Source organism: Dama dama, chromosome 4 (genome assembly GCF_033118175.1).
Source record: "Dama dama isolate Ldn47 chromosome 4, ASM3311817v1, whole genome shotgun sequence".
Lineage (NCBI taxonomy): Eukaryota > Metazoa > Chordata > Mammalia > Artiodactyla > Cervidae > Dama > Dama dama.
The window spans coordinates 52,096,035-52,114,854 of record NC_083684.1 but is presented as its reverse complement, the minus strand read 5'-3'; the positions used below and the strand labels follow the sequence as shown (position 1 = coordinate 52,114,854).

Sequence of the window (18,820 nt, the reverse complement as noted above, 5' to 3'; positions counted from 1 at the left end):
ATTCCATATATATGTGTTAGTATACTGTAATGGTCTTTATCTTTCTGGCTTACTTCACTCTGTATAATGGGCTCCAGTTTCATCCATCTCATTAGAACTGATTCAAATGAATTCTTTTTAATGGCTGAGAAATATTCCATGGTGTATATGTACCACAGCTTCCTTATCCATTCGTCTGCTGATCCTATATGCAAAACAGAAAAAGACACAGATGTACAGAACAGACTTTTGGACTCTGTGGGAGAAGGCGAGGGTGGGATGTTTCGAGAGAACAGCCTCGAAACATGTATATTATCTAGGGTGAAACAGATCACCAGCCTAGGTTGGATGCATGAGACAAGTGCTTGGGCCCGGTACACTGGGAAGACCCAGAGGGATTGGGTAGAGAGGGAGGTGGGAGGGGGGATCGGGATGGGGAATACATGTAAATCCATGGCTGATCCATGTCAATGTATGACAAAAATCACTACAATATTGTAAAGTAATTAGCCTCCAACTAGTAAAAATAAATGGAAAAAAAATAATAAAATAAAATTAAAAAATTTAAAAAAAAAAGAAATGAACTTTCAGGACAGTAAAAAGGCAATAAATAAACCAAATTAAACAAGCTTGAAAAAGCAATACAACAAAAAAGAAAGCTTGAGATTAGTAAATATTAACAAATATAAAAGACACACTGAAGAAATGATTAAGAGCATAAAGCTGCTTCTTTGACTAAAAAAAAAACAGAAAAAAACGGTTGCCAAGAATAGTTAGAGACATAGCCACAAGCCTAGCCATTAAGTAATTATATCATTTAGTTTTAGAAATGAATATGCCCCACATTTCAGTGTTCTGTCTAGATAGAGCAGCATACCTCAGATTGTAGGTTTACATCTGTCAGTGGGTGTTAAGCATTTTTTTGCATTTGTTTCTTCTATGCCTATTTTAAATTATATAAAGCACAGATGTTAATAAAATGTTTGGTACTATAACACATAGCTTTTTTCTGGTGTGTGTGTGTACAGTATTTTCAGTATGGGTTATAGACCACAAATATCTAGAAACAACACACTTGAAGGTGAAAAATAAAGTGTTTGACTTTCACTTGGGTTTGAACATTTTCCATCATAAAAAAAAAGGCTAACATTGTTTTATGTGTTTGCAAATCTTTAATATTCAATTTAATAAAATATAGTCAGTATTTTATATGTGCTCCTGCATTTAATGTGTTGACATAAATAAAATCTGGCCTCATGTAGATATAGTAAGAAAATGGAGTGTTTTAATACTCTTCAGGTAACTGTCAACATTATCCTTAGATACTTCATCAAAAATCATGGAATCCAGCTTTTATCTTGTTAAAATCCATTTGTCAATCTTATACTTTAATATACCCACAGATGATTTTGCAGCATTATGTACTGTTTGCAAAATACTGGTTCAATGAGTTAGGCAGCTCTTCCATCATCATATTTCATTATATGGTATTATAAAATCATGCTCATTAATATCATCACCAATCTTATCACAAAGGGCTAAGTACTGGGAAACTGTCAAGTTCATGGCGACAGGTAACTTGTTCTTCAATATTCTAATCCTCTGTTTGAAAGTCAAATTAACAGAAATTGCCGTCAGTTTTCTTCACTGGTAATTTTTTTAAAAAATCACTTCATTTTTGACAAAATGTCTACCAAACATCCAAGTCTGAGTCACCTTATCCAAAACTTGTCAGCTGAGCTTTCAAATAAAACTGGTGTCCATAAAAAGGTAGCTGGTACAGCTCACAAATTAAACAATCAAACAAGTGCATCTCCTTGAAACAGCTTCATACTTCCGCATGAAGGACTTCACATGTATTTCTCTTTTCATCACACAAAATGTTTAAAAGATGTATACATACAAATTTTAACATCATGGCTGTGATATTATAGTATAATTTTGTAAGACATTACCATTTGAGTAAACTGAGTAAAGAATACATGAGGTTTCCCTATATAATTTCTTGCAACTGTGCATTAGTTATCTCAGAATTTAAATTATACTTTTAAAATGCTATACTCAAAGGTCAAGATTCAACAAAATTCTACTATTTTATGAAGAATATTCTTAAGTGAAACTTGCATTGTTGACCACAAATAGGAGGTGGTTAAAAAATACAATGATGCTAGTAGTACAGTTTGCTGCAGTCCATGGGGTCACAAACAGTTTGACACAACTGAGCGACTGAACAACAGTTTGGTGTCACTGCTATGATTCATGCTAAGAGCCCAGCAGTTTTACCCACGATTGCTGACTGATTTTGCACCATCAGTGCAAATTTCAACAAAACAGAAAAAAGCAAGTAATGTTTTAGTGTTATAATGAAATTTGTTTTGACCATGCAGATCACTTGAAAGCCTCCCCCCCCCAAAAATCCTCTGATCACACTTAGGGAACCAATGACCCATAATAATAAGTCAAAATTGAATTAAACAGTTCCATTAACATTTACTGCTACTCCTTTTAAAATGGAACATTTCCATGATGACTATAACAGACTTACAGATTTGAAGCAATATTCATTGTTTCATACTCTTTATCATCTTTCCTTCAACATTTTCTGCAATGTAGTCTACTACTTACCAGAAGGTTAGCAGGATGGGTAGTGGTTTCTCTGGGGCAATTTTTCTGTTTTAAACACCTAGAGCTATCACCTCAGGTTATGAAATATGAGGCAGTAGTGGATAGCTAGTCCAGACACGGACTGAAGAAAAAAACACACATGCAAAAACAAGACTGAGGATTCCCGTATCTGAATACCATGTGGTGTTTTATCTCCTAATCAGTTTCCATATTTGCACAGATTTTAATGCTAGGCCCAGACAGACACCTCAGGTTACCTGTCTTCTCTTGTCTCTTATGAGAGGTTCTAAGCAGAAGGCCTGATGGAGGTTTAAGAATCAGTGGTGGGCGTGGGGAGCACCAAAGTATAGGGCTTCTTTCTACCCCTTTCTCAGAACATTTCCAGGTCTTTCTGTTTGGTTGCTGCTCCATAAAAATGTTTCCCAAGGTTTGTATCTATTTTGAATTTATTTAAGTCTTCATACACCAGCAGTGCTCTGTTTTTTCCTGTTGAGAGTTTTAAACAGTTTGTGGCAAAATCTTTTATTTTTATGAATCAATTACACTGCAAATGGAAGTGTTCCTTCTGAAAGTTAAAAACTAGTACAAGGTGCGGGGAGCCAGCCTGCTCAAGGCCCAAAAAGGCCCTGGGAAAGCCTTGAAAGAGGCCATTCCCTGTCCCGCCACCCCATGATAAAGTAGTAAAACATTTGCCGGGTCTCCTTTGTTCTTCCTTGAGAAAAACATAGTAGTGACCTTCACTTAGTAGTTTATCTTGGAATGTTAAAAAAGGAATGTAAGCTTCTGCAATCACTTAAGACAAAGAATTGTATTGATGTGACAAAAACCAGACGGCATTTTTATGAACTATGTTTTTCTGCTTGTACTAGTATAAAGGTAGCTGTTTTACTCAATAAAATCACTGACTTGCCTTAAGAGCATTCAGTCCTCTCGACCCCATTCTTTACCATCAGTTCTTTTCTCAGGCTTCCGTGCCGTTGCGATCGGGACTTGTTCTCTTTGCCGGCTGGTCCCGGCAAAAAGGTATATTTAATTTTGGAGTCCTTATGTTTGTGACATGACATGATTTTATGGAAAAGAGTAATTAGGTTCTAAGACCTAAAGAGATTAAAACTCAAAAGATATTTTTCTGTTGAGGAAATGTAAGAGTATGAGGTCAGGATTTACCATGAGGAGGGCTAAGAGGTGGAGGCCAGGTCAACTGCTCCATCAAAGATAGTATTTCATAATTTTTCACCAGGTTCTGCTCACTCCACTCAAACTTAAGATTTTGAACAAAAATTAAGACTTTTACACCTCATATTATTTGAGACAGTGATTCCCTAACTCTAACTCCTTTGGATATCAAAGCTTTGGGACCACTGTTTGTTTTTTCCATAAACTGAAAGTCTCTTGAGAGTCCCTTGGACAGCAAGGAGAACAAACTAGTCAATCCTAAAGGAAATCAACCCTGAATGTTCACTGGAAGGACTGATGCTGAAGATCCAATACTTTGGTCACCTGATGAGAAGAGCCGACTCAATGGAAAAGACTCTGATGCTGGGAAAGATTGAGGGCATGAGGAGAAGGGGACAGCAGAGGACGAGATGGTTGGATGGCATCATCAACTCAATGGACATAAGTCTGAACAAACTCTGGGAGGTAATGAAGGACAGAGAAGCTTGGCGTGCTGCAGTCCATGGGGTCACAAAGAGTTGGACACAACTGAATGACTGAACAACAAAGCTGAAAGCCAAGCACTGAGTATTGCACTTGAAATCCTGCTTCACCACTTTCTAAGTACCCATATACTTTGTTTTTCTATGGCTTTCAGATCTATTCTAAATACCTGTACACAAATTAAAAAAAATAAGTTATAATACAATTCCTGTATTTTCCTGCCTATCCTTAGAAAACTTATTTTCCAAATATAATTCACATTTAGTCAAGTTTCATGAAAAAAAACTGGGCCTTGGGACAAGATTCTAAGTAAATTTGTGGGACACCATTTCCAAAGCCATTTCCAAAAAGAGACTATTCTCAACCAAAAATGTAGTATATTTTACAACAGTTGGAAAAATTTAAACCTAGTAATTACTAATGGGATGTTGTAACTCAAAAAAGAATAGAAAATAATTTCATTTTACATTTCTGTATATGTGTGCATATTTTCTTTATAATACAACATAATACATTTCTAGTCTAAATACACTCAGTCAACAAAAGTATCTACAGTATGGATTCAGCCTGGAAACCAGAGAGTCCCAGGAAGCAAGCAAGGATATGATATTTCAAAAATGGATAATTCTTCCCAAACTTAGAGCTAGGATACTTACAATCTTTCTTACCTGTCAGCCCTTTGTATAATAAAACCTTCTACCCATGCATTATCTCTTATCCCCATGAGCTGACCATGTTCCAAACTTTCACTGAAGTGGACTCAGCTGGGTCATGCTCTGTGGAACCAGCATTAAATCAGCCATGGTTTCTGTCTCTTGTTCTCAGGTCAAACAGACATCAAGAGATGGGCTCTAAAACTGCTGTTACAACATCCAGGTTACTGTGGAAGTAGTGTTCAAGTATACTTGGGAAGTATATTGGATATTGGAATTCTATCAATTCTCTAATTTCAACCTACTTAAGTACTCTCTCCATCAAGTTACCTGAGAGACCTTCCAAAATCTACCATCCCCAGTAGGGAAAATCAGAGCCCCTGAAACAGGCCAGCAACAATTCTCCTTCAGGTGGAATGGAGATTCTGACCCTTACCATTAGTCTCGTGAACACTCCCATCACACACAGATGTCTCTGTTTTAGAGTCAGCCAATGGCTGACTTATTACTGAAGCTACAGCCCTGGATGGGATTTCTGTTGTCTCGTGCAGTGTGACTACTGGCTAAAGGTTTCACTGCTTGTACACACAAGGTTTCTCTCCTGAATGTGTCCTCTGATGTCTGATGAGGTTTGATTTCCAACTAAAGCCTCACCCACACTTTCTACAAATGTAAGGCTTCTCTCCTGAATGTATCCTCTGATGTCTAATGAGGTGTGACTGCCGGCTAAAGCCTTGCCCACACTCCTTGCACACATGAGGTTTCCCCCCTGTGTGTGCCCTCTGGTGTGTAATGAAAGTTAGCTTATCATAAAACCCCTGTCCACACTCCCTGCACACAAAGGGGCTATCCCCTGAGTATGCCCTCTTGTGCCTAAACAGGTTTGGCTTCTGGCTAAACCTTCTACCACACTCCTTGTATATGAAAGGCTTTTCCCCTGAATGTGTTCTCTGGTGTGAGACAAGAGTGGACTTATTAAGGACTCATCTGCACTCCCTGCATACAAACGGCTTCTCCCCTGAGTGTGTCCTCTGGTGTGTATTGAGGGTTGACTTCCAGGTAAAGGCTCTCCCACATTCCCTGCATAAGAATGGCTTCTCCCATGTGTGACCTCTGGTGTTTGTTGACGTTTGACTTCTGGCTAAAGTGCTGCCCACACTCCAGGCACATGTAAAGTTTAACCCCTGAGTGTGTCCTCTGGTATGTCTTGAGCTTTGATTTCCAGCTAAAATGACGCCCACATTCTGTGCACACATAAGGTTTCTCTCCTGTGTGTGTCCTTAAGTGTCTAATAAGGTGTGACTTCTGGCTAAAGCCTTGCTCACACTCCCTGCAAACATAAGGCTTCTCTCCTGAGTATGTTCTCATGTCTGATGAGGTGTGAATGCTGGCGAAAGCCATGCCCACACTCCTTGCAAATGTAAGGCTTCTCCCCAGAGTGTGCCCTCTGGTGTGTGACAAGATTTGACTTCAGGCTAAAGCTCTGGCCACACTCCTTGCACACATAAGGCTTGAGCCCTGAGTGTGTCCTCTGATACATGAAGAGGTTTGATTTCCAAGTAAAGCCTCGTCCACACTCCTTGCACATATATGGTTTCTCCCCAGAGTGTATCCTCTGCTGTGTGATGAGGTCTGACTTCCAGGTAAAGTCTCGTCCACATTCCGTGCACACATAAGGCTTTTGCCCAGAATGTGTCCTTTGGTTTTTGATGAGGACTGACGTACTGCTGAAGTTTTGTCCCCACTCAGTGTACATGTAAGCGGTCTCTCTTGTGTGTGTCTTCTGGAGGCTGAGCTGGTTTGACTCCTTGATAAAGCCTAGCCCAAACTCTCCGTATTTGATTGCTCCAAATCTTGAGATTTCTAAACCACATAATATTTTGTCTGTTTCCTCAAGGTCTGTCCTCTGGGCCAGGCTGGGCCCTATATCCACCACTGTATTGTCTTCCTTGGATGATACTGGCTGTTCTTCCAGGGGGCTGGAGATTGCCTTTGAAGCACTGCTTCTGCTTATTCTCCTGAACAAAAGCTTGGAATCTTCTTTCTCTTGAATTTCTGCTTGGTGGCTTGAGCAGGTTTGATCAGAGAGTTGCTCCTGCACTTGATCTTCTGTGCAGTGAAAATGGAAGTGTTCCTTCTGAAAGTTCAGAAGTCTGTGATCTTCTGAACAGTGTTTCCCTGAATGGAGATGATTTCCTGCACAAAAGCTTGAGAATAACTGAGGGAGATGGCTGAACCACACAGGCTGGACGAGGGCTTGCTGGAAAGAGAATGCCAAAGGACAGGTGAGACAAGGTTGAATTTCTAGCTTTGATCCTGCTAAACAAAGAATGTTTTCAGTCATAGGTAGGGCTGCCTTGGCCATTCTGCTTTGCCCACTGGTCATTTATAATATATTTACATCACAAGCTGTCTCCCACTCAGCCATCCTTCCCAAGATCTACTTTGCATTTCACTTTATGCATCACATTTTTATTGTAAGAAACAGTAAACTTGATCAGTGGACCAAATCCAGCCTGCAATCTGTTTTTTGTATGGCTACATATAATATCTATTATATCCAGTTTTCAAAGAAACAGGGAAGAGTGACATAGTTAAGGAAAAAAATTACAGCCAATAGAAAACTGATTTAGGGAGAAAAAAAGACTTCAAAGCTGATATTATGAATATATTCAAAGAACTAAAGAAAACAATATGTGAAAAATTAAAGGTAAGTATTATAACTTAAAATGGAGAATCTCAATAAAAAATAAGAACTTTTTTTTTTTTGGCTGCACCATGCAGCAGGTGAGATCTTAGTTCCCAGATCAGAGATCAAACCCAATGCCCCTTACACTGAAAGCATTCAGTCTTAACCACTGGACCACCAGGGAAGTTCCAAGAATAGAAACTATTAACAAGAGACAAAAGGAAATTCTGAAATAAAAAAGTAAAATAACTAAAATTACAAAGTTACTAGAGAGATACAACAGCATATTTGGCTTTGAAACAGAACCAGTGAACCTGAAGATAAATTAACAGAAATCACCTAAAAACTGAAGAGAAGAATTAAAGAAAGACTGAAGAAAAACAGAGTCCCAGAAACCTGTAAGACACCATCAAGCAAACCAAACCTATGTGTAATGGTAACTCAAGACAGTGAAGACAGAGAGAAAAGAGCAGAAAAAAATATCTGAAGAATTTATGGCTTAAAAAGTTCCAAATTTAACGAGAAACATTAGTCTACATATCTAAGAAGCTCAACAAACCCCAAAATAAACATAAAGACAGCCCTAGCTAGATACATCATAGCCAAAATGTTGGCCATCAGGGAAAAAAAGACAAAAGGAAAATCTTGAAAGCAGCAAAAGAAAAATGACTCAACATGTACAAGAGGAAAAACAATATGACTAGTGTTAACTTCTCATCTTTGGTCACCTGATGTGAAGAGCTAATTCACTGGAAAAGACCCTGATGTTGGGAAAGATTGAGGGCAAGAGGAGAAGAGGGCAACAGAAGATGAGATGGTTGGATGGCATCACTGACACAAAGGACATGAGTTTGAGCAAACTCAGGGAGACAGTGAAGGACAGAGAAGCCTGGCATACTACAGCCCACAGGGTTGCTATGAGTCAGACATGATTTAGAGTGTGAACAATAACTCATCAGAGACAATGGGGACCAGACAGCAGTGGAATAACATATTTAAGGTTCTGAAATAAAAAAGGAAAGACTTCTATCAATGAAGAACTCTCACAAACCTATCTTTGAAAATGAAACTGATATAAAGATATTCTCAGATTAACAAGTACTCAGAATAGCTGGTGCAAGCAGACATGCCTTATAAGAAATACTTAATAAGTCCTTCAAGCTGAAAAGAAATTGACACCAGATACACCAATACTAAGTCAAATCCACAAGAAGAAATGAGGACCACTGAAACTATTAAATATCTCTGGGTAAATATAAAAGACAATGCATGTATATTATTCTCTTAATTTCTCTAAGACACATAAAACTATTATAAAAGCAATAAATATAATACTATATTGTGGGCTTTATAATATATATATAAATATTTTATTGGAACTAAGTTAGTATTAATTATAAGTAGATTGGGATAAACTAAAGTGTATGTTTTATTTCCTAGAGCATTAGGAAAATAACTCCAAAACAAATTTAAAATCAAGTGGAATTAAAATAGTACACTTAAATTTTTAAAAAATAATAATATGCCATTAAAGGGGATATAAAAATAGACATGAGACATATTTTTAAAAATAGCAAAATGGCAGATTTAATCATATTAATCATTATATTAAATATGAGCAAACTGAACACTCCAAACAAAAGGCAGAGGTTATCCCGCTAAATTAAAAAAGCAACATCAAACAACGTGTTATTAACATTAACGTTATTGTTAACATTACATTAACATTACAATAACATTAACATTAATGTTATTAACATGGGACACATTTTGGATCCAAAAACCACAAGTAGGTTAAAAGTAAAGGATGAAAAAAGATATACCATGCAAACAATAGTCACCAGAGAACTGGAATGGCTACTGTATTAATAGTAGACAAAGTAGGTTTCAAGACAAGGATTATTGCTAGAGAAAAAGATGGACACTTCATAAAGACAAAAGGGCAATAAATCAGAACGATTTAACAATTATAAAGGTATACACAATTAAAAAGAGCCCCAAAATACATGAAAAAAAAAACTTACAGAACTGAAAAAAAAGAATTAGATAACTCAACAATAATATTGGAAATTTCAGTATTCTATTCTCAATAACAGGAACAACTAGACAGGGAATTCCCTGGTGGTCCAGTGGGTAGACTCTGAACTCTCAGTGCTAACTAAAATATCACAAGCCATGCAGTATGACCAAAAAAAAAAACTAAAGATGGATCACAGGCTTAAATGTAAAAGCTGAAAGCATAAAACTTCTAGAAGAAACCAAAGGGAAAAAAATGTATGTGGCCCTGCGTTAAGCAAACTTCTTAGTTATACCACCAAAAGAACAATTAATTTAAAAAATAGTTAAACTGAACATCATCAAAATGTAAAACTGAACATCATCATCATGAAGCATCAAGTTATGCTTGAAAGCACACCATTAACAATGAAAAGACAAGCCACAGACTTAAATTGGTAACTATACCATGGTTATATGAAAAATCACCATTCTTAGAAAATCTTTTAACACACATCCCACATGTGAACCTCCATACTCAAATATATATACATAAAGATATATATAAATATATACACATACATATGGTGGGGGGAGAAGGGCGAGCACGCTCACAAGAGACACATACGCCAATGATAAAGCAAACTGGGTAAAATAGTAAGTGATTTTATGATGCCATTTTGTAGTAATATATATGCGATATATATTTATGTGTTTGTGTGGAGAATATGTAATATGTGTGTGTGTGGAGGATATAATGGTGTTTTTTGTACTATTTTTGCAGAATTTTTGTAATTTCCTGATACAAATGAACTTACAAAACAGAAAGAGACTCACAAACTTAGAAAATGAACTTATGGTTGCTGGTGGGAAGGGACAGTTAGTGAGTATGGGATGGTCATGTACACACTGCTATTTTCAAAATGGATAACCAACAAGGACAGCACATGGAACTCTACTCAATGTTATGTGGCAGCCTAGATGGGACGGGTGTCTATTTAGAAAAAACAAAATAAACTACAGGTGAATATTTAAACTACAAAACAAATAGAGAAGATGAAAAAAAGAAATAGGATGAAGCCCTCTTCTGAAAATGGCAGCAGACTGAATTGGTCCCAAGTGTCCCCTGCAGAAAGCAAGCTAAGTGAGAGGAAGGCAGGCCTTCTGGTGGAGGAAAGAGACAAAGAAGCCAGAGAAGTCCCCCTCCCTTACCTGAAGATGATATTCTGGAAGGGAGGTCATGCCAGGCAGCCTTACCAGGGCCAAGAGGCCTAGAAAAGCTCTACCTCCCAGTACCTGAAAGTACCTCCTTCTTCCCTACCTGCCATGCTGCGGACGGTCCCAACTACCCTGTCTCACTCACCTGGACACAGACCCAGTGAACGTTGCCTCTCCTCTATCCAGGGCTCTTCCCCTTGTTCCAGCTTACAAATGAGTTCCGGTTTGGAAAACAGAATGTCTGCTCATAAGGAAAGAAAACAAGGAGACTTCTGATTATGCATTTAAGGGGGCCATTCTAGAACCTAGCCAAAATGGGTGGGGGGAAACCAAGAGGGTGGGACAAAGGGCCCATGAATAGTGAACTCTCTGCAGTCAAAGGGTTGAGTACTAAAAGGAGACTCCAATCAGAGAAAGAGCCTATCAAAACTTACTAAATGAAAAATCTGCTAGGTTTGGGGCAAGATAAAATAAAAAAAAAGAAAAAAAGCCTGACTTGGGAAAGAGACCTGGAAATGCAGAGTGGCATACACAATATGAATAAATCTATCTGCTTTCAACTCTACTGAATCCAGATGTACTGTGAGGACAAAGGTAAATAAAAACAATAAAATAAAATAAAGTAAAAAAAAAATAAAAACAATAGTCTTTAAGCTCAACCCTAAGACAAAGCTGCATTGTGAGTAGCCTTTCTTCATGATGTATAGAAAATATTCTGAGGGTGGATTTTAAGTGCTAAGGGAAAGCCACTCTTACCTAGTGAGAGCAAGTGGTTATAAATCTCCAGCATCACCTCCTTGTGCAGGGTCCTCTGAGCAGGGCTCAACAATTTCCACTCCTCCTGGGTGAAGCCAACAGCCACATCTCGGAATGCCATGAATGCCTTTTAATACAAAACACACCCCTGTCCATCCAGGAGTCCACCCAGTCCACACTGCAGGATGAGGGATCAAAAGGCATCTCTGAGGAGGTGGAGGAGATTTCTAGACTTTACTATGTGCTGCGCTAAGTCGCTTAAGTCGTGTCCAACTCTTTGTGACCCTATGGACAGTAGCCCATCAGGCCCCTCTGTCCATGGGATTTTACTATGGATGATGAGCAGAATACACCAGTCCCAAATATGCCACTTTGGCATAAAACAATTATTTTGAGCTGAAGGCAATTAGTAAGCAGACACAAGAAAAGCTCTCTGCCCTTTGCCATTTGCCTAAAAGCACAACATTAATCTGTAAAGGTGTCCCTTTTCCCCATTTTACGAAGGACAGAAATTAATCATCAGAGACAACTCTAGACCCTTATCGGCCCACAGACCCCACCAGAGGAATCTACATAGCAAACACTTACTAACTGGCCCTTGTCTTCCATTAGTTCCCCCATATATTTATTATACCTTCCCACAATTGCTGCTCTGGAAATTCAAAGTCCTTTTCCTTTGTCTTGTCACATCTCTAAAGTTATCGTTATTTTGTTAAGATGCTATATAAGCTCAAGTCCTAACCACCCCTTCTGAGTTACCCATCACTGAGTACTCCCATGTCTATGCATGATGCACATGTTAATAAACTCCTGATTGTTTTTCTCATAAAAATGTCTTTTGTCTAACTTATACCCAATAAAAAAAGAATTTTTCTCCTCCCCTACATGTCCTTGGTGCCAAGAATTCAGAGACCATTATTCTCCCATCTCTATCCAGCCAGCATCGTTGTGCACCTATCACTGTCAGGATGCTAGGCTTGCTGCTACAGGGGATAAAAGCAAAACAAAAGTTCTTTCACATTGGGAGTTTTGAATCTAGGCAGGAAGAGGAGGACGACATCACACACAAAGAATTAAACTAAAAATAGAATCTTCTTGCTGACTTTGAAGAATTTGAAAGACTATTTGGTCTATGCATTAATGTTCTACTTGAAGCAGCTCAGCCTCTAGGGCAAGGGTGAATGACCCAGTGCTATGTATACTTCACAGCAGGGCTCAGTCCTTCCCCTCCCTCACTCTGCCACTTGCTCTCCCCAAGCCTGAGGAATAAGTACTGGGTTGGCCAAAAAGTTTGTTGAAGTTTTTTTTATAACATCTTATGGGAAGTTATGGTTTTTCCAATAGTCATGTACAGATGTGAGAGATGAACCATAAAGAAGGCTGAGCGCCAAAGAATTGATGCTTTTGAATTGTGGTGCTGGAGAAGACTTTTTGTTCTTGTTAAATTTTTATTTATCTATTTATAGCTGCACTGGGTTTCTCTACTTGAGGCGAGTGGGGGCTATTCTTTGCAGTACACGGGTTTCTCACTAAGGTGGCTTCTCTTGCTGCAGAGCATGGGCTCTAGACACTCAGGCTTCTGTAGCTGTGTGCTCGGGCATGTGGAATCTTCCCAGACTAGGGATCAAACCTGTGTCCCCTGCATTGGAGGGCAGGTTCTTAAGCCACTGGACCACCAGGGAAGTCCTAGAAAAGATTCTTGAGAGTCCCTTGGGCAGCAATCATATCAAACCAGTCAATTCTAAAGGAAATCTACCCTGAATATTCATTGGAAGGACTGATGCTGAAGCTGAAGCACCAATACTTTGCCCTCTGATCCAAAGAGCTGACTCACTGGAAAAAACCCTGAGGCTGGGAAAGACTGAGGGCAGGAGGAGAAAGAGACGACAGAGGATGAGATGGCTGGATGGCATCATCAACACAATGGACATGAGTTTGAGCAAACTCTGGGAGATAGTGAAGTGTCAGGAGCTGCCGGGATGCACCCAGTCTGTGACAAGGTCATGGGACGAGAGAGGAACCTGCAAGGCAGCTCTTCCTCACACAGGGCTGCCCTGGGGGCCCAATATGTCCCCTCCAGAGCCGCCGGGACAAGAAAGGAACCTGCAAGGCAGCTCTTCCCCTCGAGGTTGTCCTGGGGGCCCGGTATGTCCCTTTCTTCCTTCTGTCTTACTGTTGTTGGGCTTTCTGTTAATTTTTGGAAATGATAATATATAGTAATAAGGCCTCACTGGAAAAGTCCAAGCCTTTTTGGAAATGCTCAAGATTGCTCTGGCTCAGGACATGACCATAAACATCAAGTCATAAAAGGAAAGGCCACAGGTATAGTTTTGCTGCTTGCTTAAAAGATTATAATGTTCTAGAATAGAAAAGAGTAGAGGTATTTAGATTTAGAAGTAGATATACTACTTTAGTTTTCTTGCTCCTTGGTTGAAAGGGTTTTCATCATTGCTATTTCCTTGCTGCTATTTGTTCACTGTTTCCCTTTCTTTAAAGAACACAGGATATTATGGGTATTTTTGTAAAATTAGAAAATGGGGTATATAGGATTTTAATAGAAGATTTATATTAACCAGCTTCACTGCCATTATCTTACTATTAAAAGAGGTGTTTTGCTGCTTTAGAGGTGTTTTTGCTGTTTAATAGTTAATTGTTGTAAATTGAGATTTTGTGGTTTCAGGTAAAGAAAAATATCAGGTTTTTCTCATGGTACTATTCTCAGAAATGTCAAACATGTTACAGTGACCCTTCCCATGTATTGTTTTATTGTCCAAAGAATTTACACTATACCTGAGATTTGTGGAACACTGTTTTTGTTAGAGTGAGAATGTTAGGCCATTGAGGCAAGAAGACTATGTACGGGACTTTTAAGTATAAACCCTGTAATCAGAAACATTCTAGATGAATGCATAGGGGAAAAACATGGGGAAAAAAATATTGACGGAAGCACAAACCCCTATCTGATGTAATATGTGGTGACTTAAGGGGGAGGTAACGTTCATTCTATAAAAACTGAGCTATCCTAAAAATAAAAAAAAAAAAAAGCTACCTCTTCTACGCAACCTTCTGTGTGTGTCTGTCTTCTTCCTCGCCAACGCCACTCATCCCTTGGGTATTCCTGGTCCTGCCGGGCCTGGACCTCGGCAGTGAAGGACAGAGAAGCCTGGTACGCTGCATGCAGTCCACGGGGTTGTAAAGAGTCAGACACAACTGAGTGACTGAAACTGACTATAATATCCAGTGCCCCAAGCATGGTCCCACTGCAAATCAATAAAATCAGACTCTTTAGGGATGCGACTTTTATACTTTGAAGAGCTCCTAAGAATAGTCGTGGTTGTGAATCACCATGTCAGAAGAATCTCAAGAGAGAGAGGTCACTGTAGGATAGAGAGATCAGAGACAGTTTCATGAGAGGGCAGTAAGATCTTAAAAGAGAGGCAGGATTTCCTGAATCAAGGAGACAGATTTAGAGAGCAACAGATTCAGTCTTCCCATTTCTCCCTCACTTTCAGGCATAAAGTCAATAGGTGATAAAGGGTAGATTCATCTGAATGACCTGAAAGTTATTTTTCTCTCTTTTTTCAGCCAAGTGCCTAAAAAGTGAATTTATCTAAATTAAAGAGGTATATGAGATTATTCCACTTTGGTGTCAATAAACATGATTTCAGAATGAATAATTAGAACATGATGCCAGAAACAGAATACATTTGAAGTGACGACTGCACTGAATATCTAAGACACTGTTGTGACACACCAAAGAAAGTCTCCTGAACAGAAAAGTGATATAACTTTAATGTTTAAGGGGAATGAGGATTACAGATGCAAGGAGTAACAAAGGGACACATCAACATGGGGAAACAAATCAGGACATTATTGTGAACACTCACATGAGAGAAGAAAAAGATCTATACTAGCAGGTCTATCCTGGGAATGTAACACTGCACAGTGTAACAAAAAAAAAAAGTGCAACATGTAAAGCAAACATGATGGGAAAAGGAAATCTCAAACAAAGAAGAGATAACTGACAAGATCAAATGTTTTAGAATAGGCGGGGTTCCAAAGCTCCAACTGCCATGAGTGGTCACTGCTTTAAAACATTTATTTCTCTTCACCTTGTCATATTTTTGTTTTGAGGATAAATACCAATCTATAAAAGAATTTCATGCATAAAGTTGATCACAGAAGCATTATCTGCAACAGTTAAACACTGCAAACAAGTTAAATGTTCCCCTCAATTGGGAAACAGTCAATAGGATCATTCATTCAAAGCACTATTACAGAAATCACTTTCAGTGGGATAAATTCTGGCTGTTCCTTCACCTATTAGAAAATGGGTCTGCAGGTTTCCCTGGTGGTCCAGTGGTTAAGGAGCCACCTGCCAATCCAAGGGACACAGGTTCAATTCCTGCTCCGGGAAGATCCCACACGCAGAGTGGCAACTAAGCCCATGCACCACAACTTAAAGCCTATGCACCCTAGAAGCTGTGCTCCACAACAAGAGAAGCCACTGTAATGAGAAGCCCATGTATCGCAAAAAAGAGCAGCTCTGCTCACTGCAAGCAGAGAAAAGTTCTCGCAGGAACGAAGAACCAGTGCAGCCAAAAATAAATAAATAAACCTTAAAAAAAGAAAGAAAGAAAATGGGTCTGAGTAGATACACTGCCAGTAGCTTTAAAACAATAGAATCTCGTCATTAAGATTTGTCAAAATGTATATCTGTAGGGATATACGTGTGCATGTATGCTCGGTCACTCAGTCCCGTCCAACTCCTGGCGACTCCATGGACTATATCCTGCCAGGCTCTTCTGTCCATGGAATTTTCCAGGCAAGAATACTGGAGTGAGTTGCCATTTCCTCCTCCAGGGGATCTTCCCAACCCAGGAAATGAACCCATGTCTCCTGAGTCTTCTGCATTGGTAGGTGAATTCTTTTATCACTGTGCCACCTGGGAAGTCCCATGGGTGTGTATATATAAAATTAAACCAAATCCCACCAATAAAAAAATCTAAAAATAAAATGGAAGACTCATAGGAGTGCAGGCTGTATTTTATCCATCACTGAATGTAGTCTATCTAGTTTCTGTAAACAGTATACATTCAGCAAATTTGTTCAACAGAATCAACTGAGAAAATGCTAAGAATTAGTAACATCATCTGCCTACCAATCCAACTCATTTGTTACAAATTCTAATTTATCCTCTCAGGTGGTGATAATTAACATCCTATTGTGGATTTTCTTAAGTTGTTTTCTGGAATTCAGACGTCATGCATGTTAGAATATCTGGAATTCATCCAAACCCCCCTGAAATGTGGCTAATTATATGCCCCAAATAACATATCAAAACAAACAACAGAAACTCCCTTGTGACTTAGTTCCTTCAAGTTAATTTATTTAAGGTCATGCAGCAAATATATCATGTGTGCCAGGTACTCCTTTAGGCACAGAGGTTTCATCCTAAACCACTTATCCATTCAAATGCTTGTGCACTTTGATCAAGTTTTCATAATGCTTTTTTTTTTTTTTTAATCTTAAGGGCAGGAAAAGGAAAAAGTCAGCTCATACAAATTTCTGGCTTTTCCCAGAAAATCAGAATGCTTCCCTATTAACATTATGAGTGGTGAAGAAAGTACACATAAAAGATTCAATGTTACCTTTGGAAATGCCCCCAGATTTTTTATGCATTCTTGGTACTGACACTTTTCAAATGAATAAACTATTTAACAAATGAGAAACACAGAACTCTCACAGTTGTTCTGACAATGCCCAGGAAATTGTATATCTTTACTATATCTTTACTACAGAGACCAAGGTTAAGAATAAATCAAGACAGTGAAGGCAGATCTGAAAAAACCCAGTAAATGCATATCAACAATGATAGTAAACCAGTCTGGCAACTGTGTTGGTGCTCAATAAATGTTAGTCACATTCAGTTAAGTCTAAGTCATCACAGTCAATGTTAGTCACATTCAGTTAAGTCTAAGTCATCACAGTCACCATTCTCTGGGGTTAGACAGTTTCCCCTTAAGTTGCTATATGCCTATATCTCTGATTTCCTACATCAAATTCCTTCTCAACATCCTTCAAAACCCATCTACTCAAAGTCTACACTCCTCAGCCTGGCACTCAACCTGGCCACCCAGACTCAAAGGTGGAAAATGAAAATCCTTCAGGGGCCAAGCAGATAATGAATATGAGAGACGCAAAATGTTAGCTATCAATCGTTTCAACCTCAGTATGGAAGATACTAGGGAAAGTACAAACAGACTCTGCAGGACCTGTCCAAATGATGCAGACACCATTCAGCTCAAATTCCCTGACACCAGAATACAATGTAGTTTATTTTCAGAGAGGCAAGCAATCCAGAACTTTTGGTGAAATCTCCCTACTGCCAGATGCTGAAAATGCTCGCAAATGTTAAATTCAGGTTAGACCATAGCAAACTCCTCTCTGTTCCAAGTACAGGTGGCTAGTCTATATTTTCATCAGTACATATTTTAAAATCAACCTAAAATACAATCTTCCCACACTGTGTTAAGGGCAATGTGCTTAGAGGCCCAGCGTTAGACTAACCACGATGCCTGCCCTTCCCACTGGTATGTCTTCACCAACTCTTCAATTTAACAGATTCTCAGGGGTTGTTCAGACAGCCCTACTCCTAGAAATTCTCCTTAGCCACTTCAGGCCACAGGCTACTATGTTGTCCCTGCCTTTCATCCTTATCACTGCACAATTAAGCCTGGAAGTCCCTGTATTTTTATTTATGCCCCATGTGAGCTGTTCACAATTAACTTAATTAGAAGACGACTGAAGCATGGATGGGGCAGAAAGAAATGTCGAGGGACTCCATGTATTAATAAGCCACTCCTCCAGGACCAGGAAAGTGAGCTTCGCCCAACAACCAATAAAGCAGCCTCCAAAGCAAGAAAAGGGAATGTATTCATTCTCTCGACAGCCAAGATGGAATTTTACACATATTCTCACCTTTTTTTTTTTTTTGGCTTCCAGGAGCTCCGTGGTCATTTTCCTGATGTCCTGAGTGCTCTCCCTAAAGAAGGGCAAACTCAGAAGACAAATCTGAGGATGTAAAGAGAAATGAGAGCATGTCTAGTTGGAAAACCCTTCCCACGTGCAGGCTGGGTCTGCTCCAGAGGCTCACTACTGGGGGTTGGGAGTGTCACAGAAATCACCAGCACAAACCCATTCCCATCCAGCGCCCTGGAGAAAGGGCCGAGGGTGACCGAACCCC

The 18,820-nt window shown here is 39.1% G+C and overlaps 1 pseudogene; it reads right to left on the bottom strand.

Moving 5' to 3' along the window:
• Positions 1-50: 50 nt before the first annotated feature.
• On the bottom strand, positions 51-18,676 carry LOC133055075 (zinc finger protein 875-like; annotated as a pseudogene).
• Between the last annotated feature and the right edge of the window lie 144 nt (positions 18,677-18,820).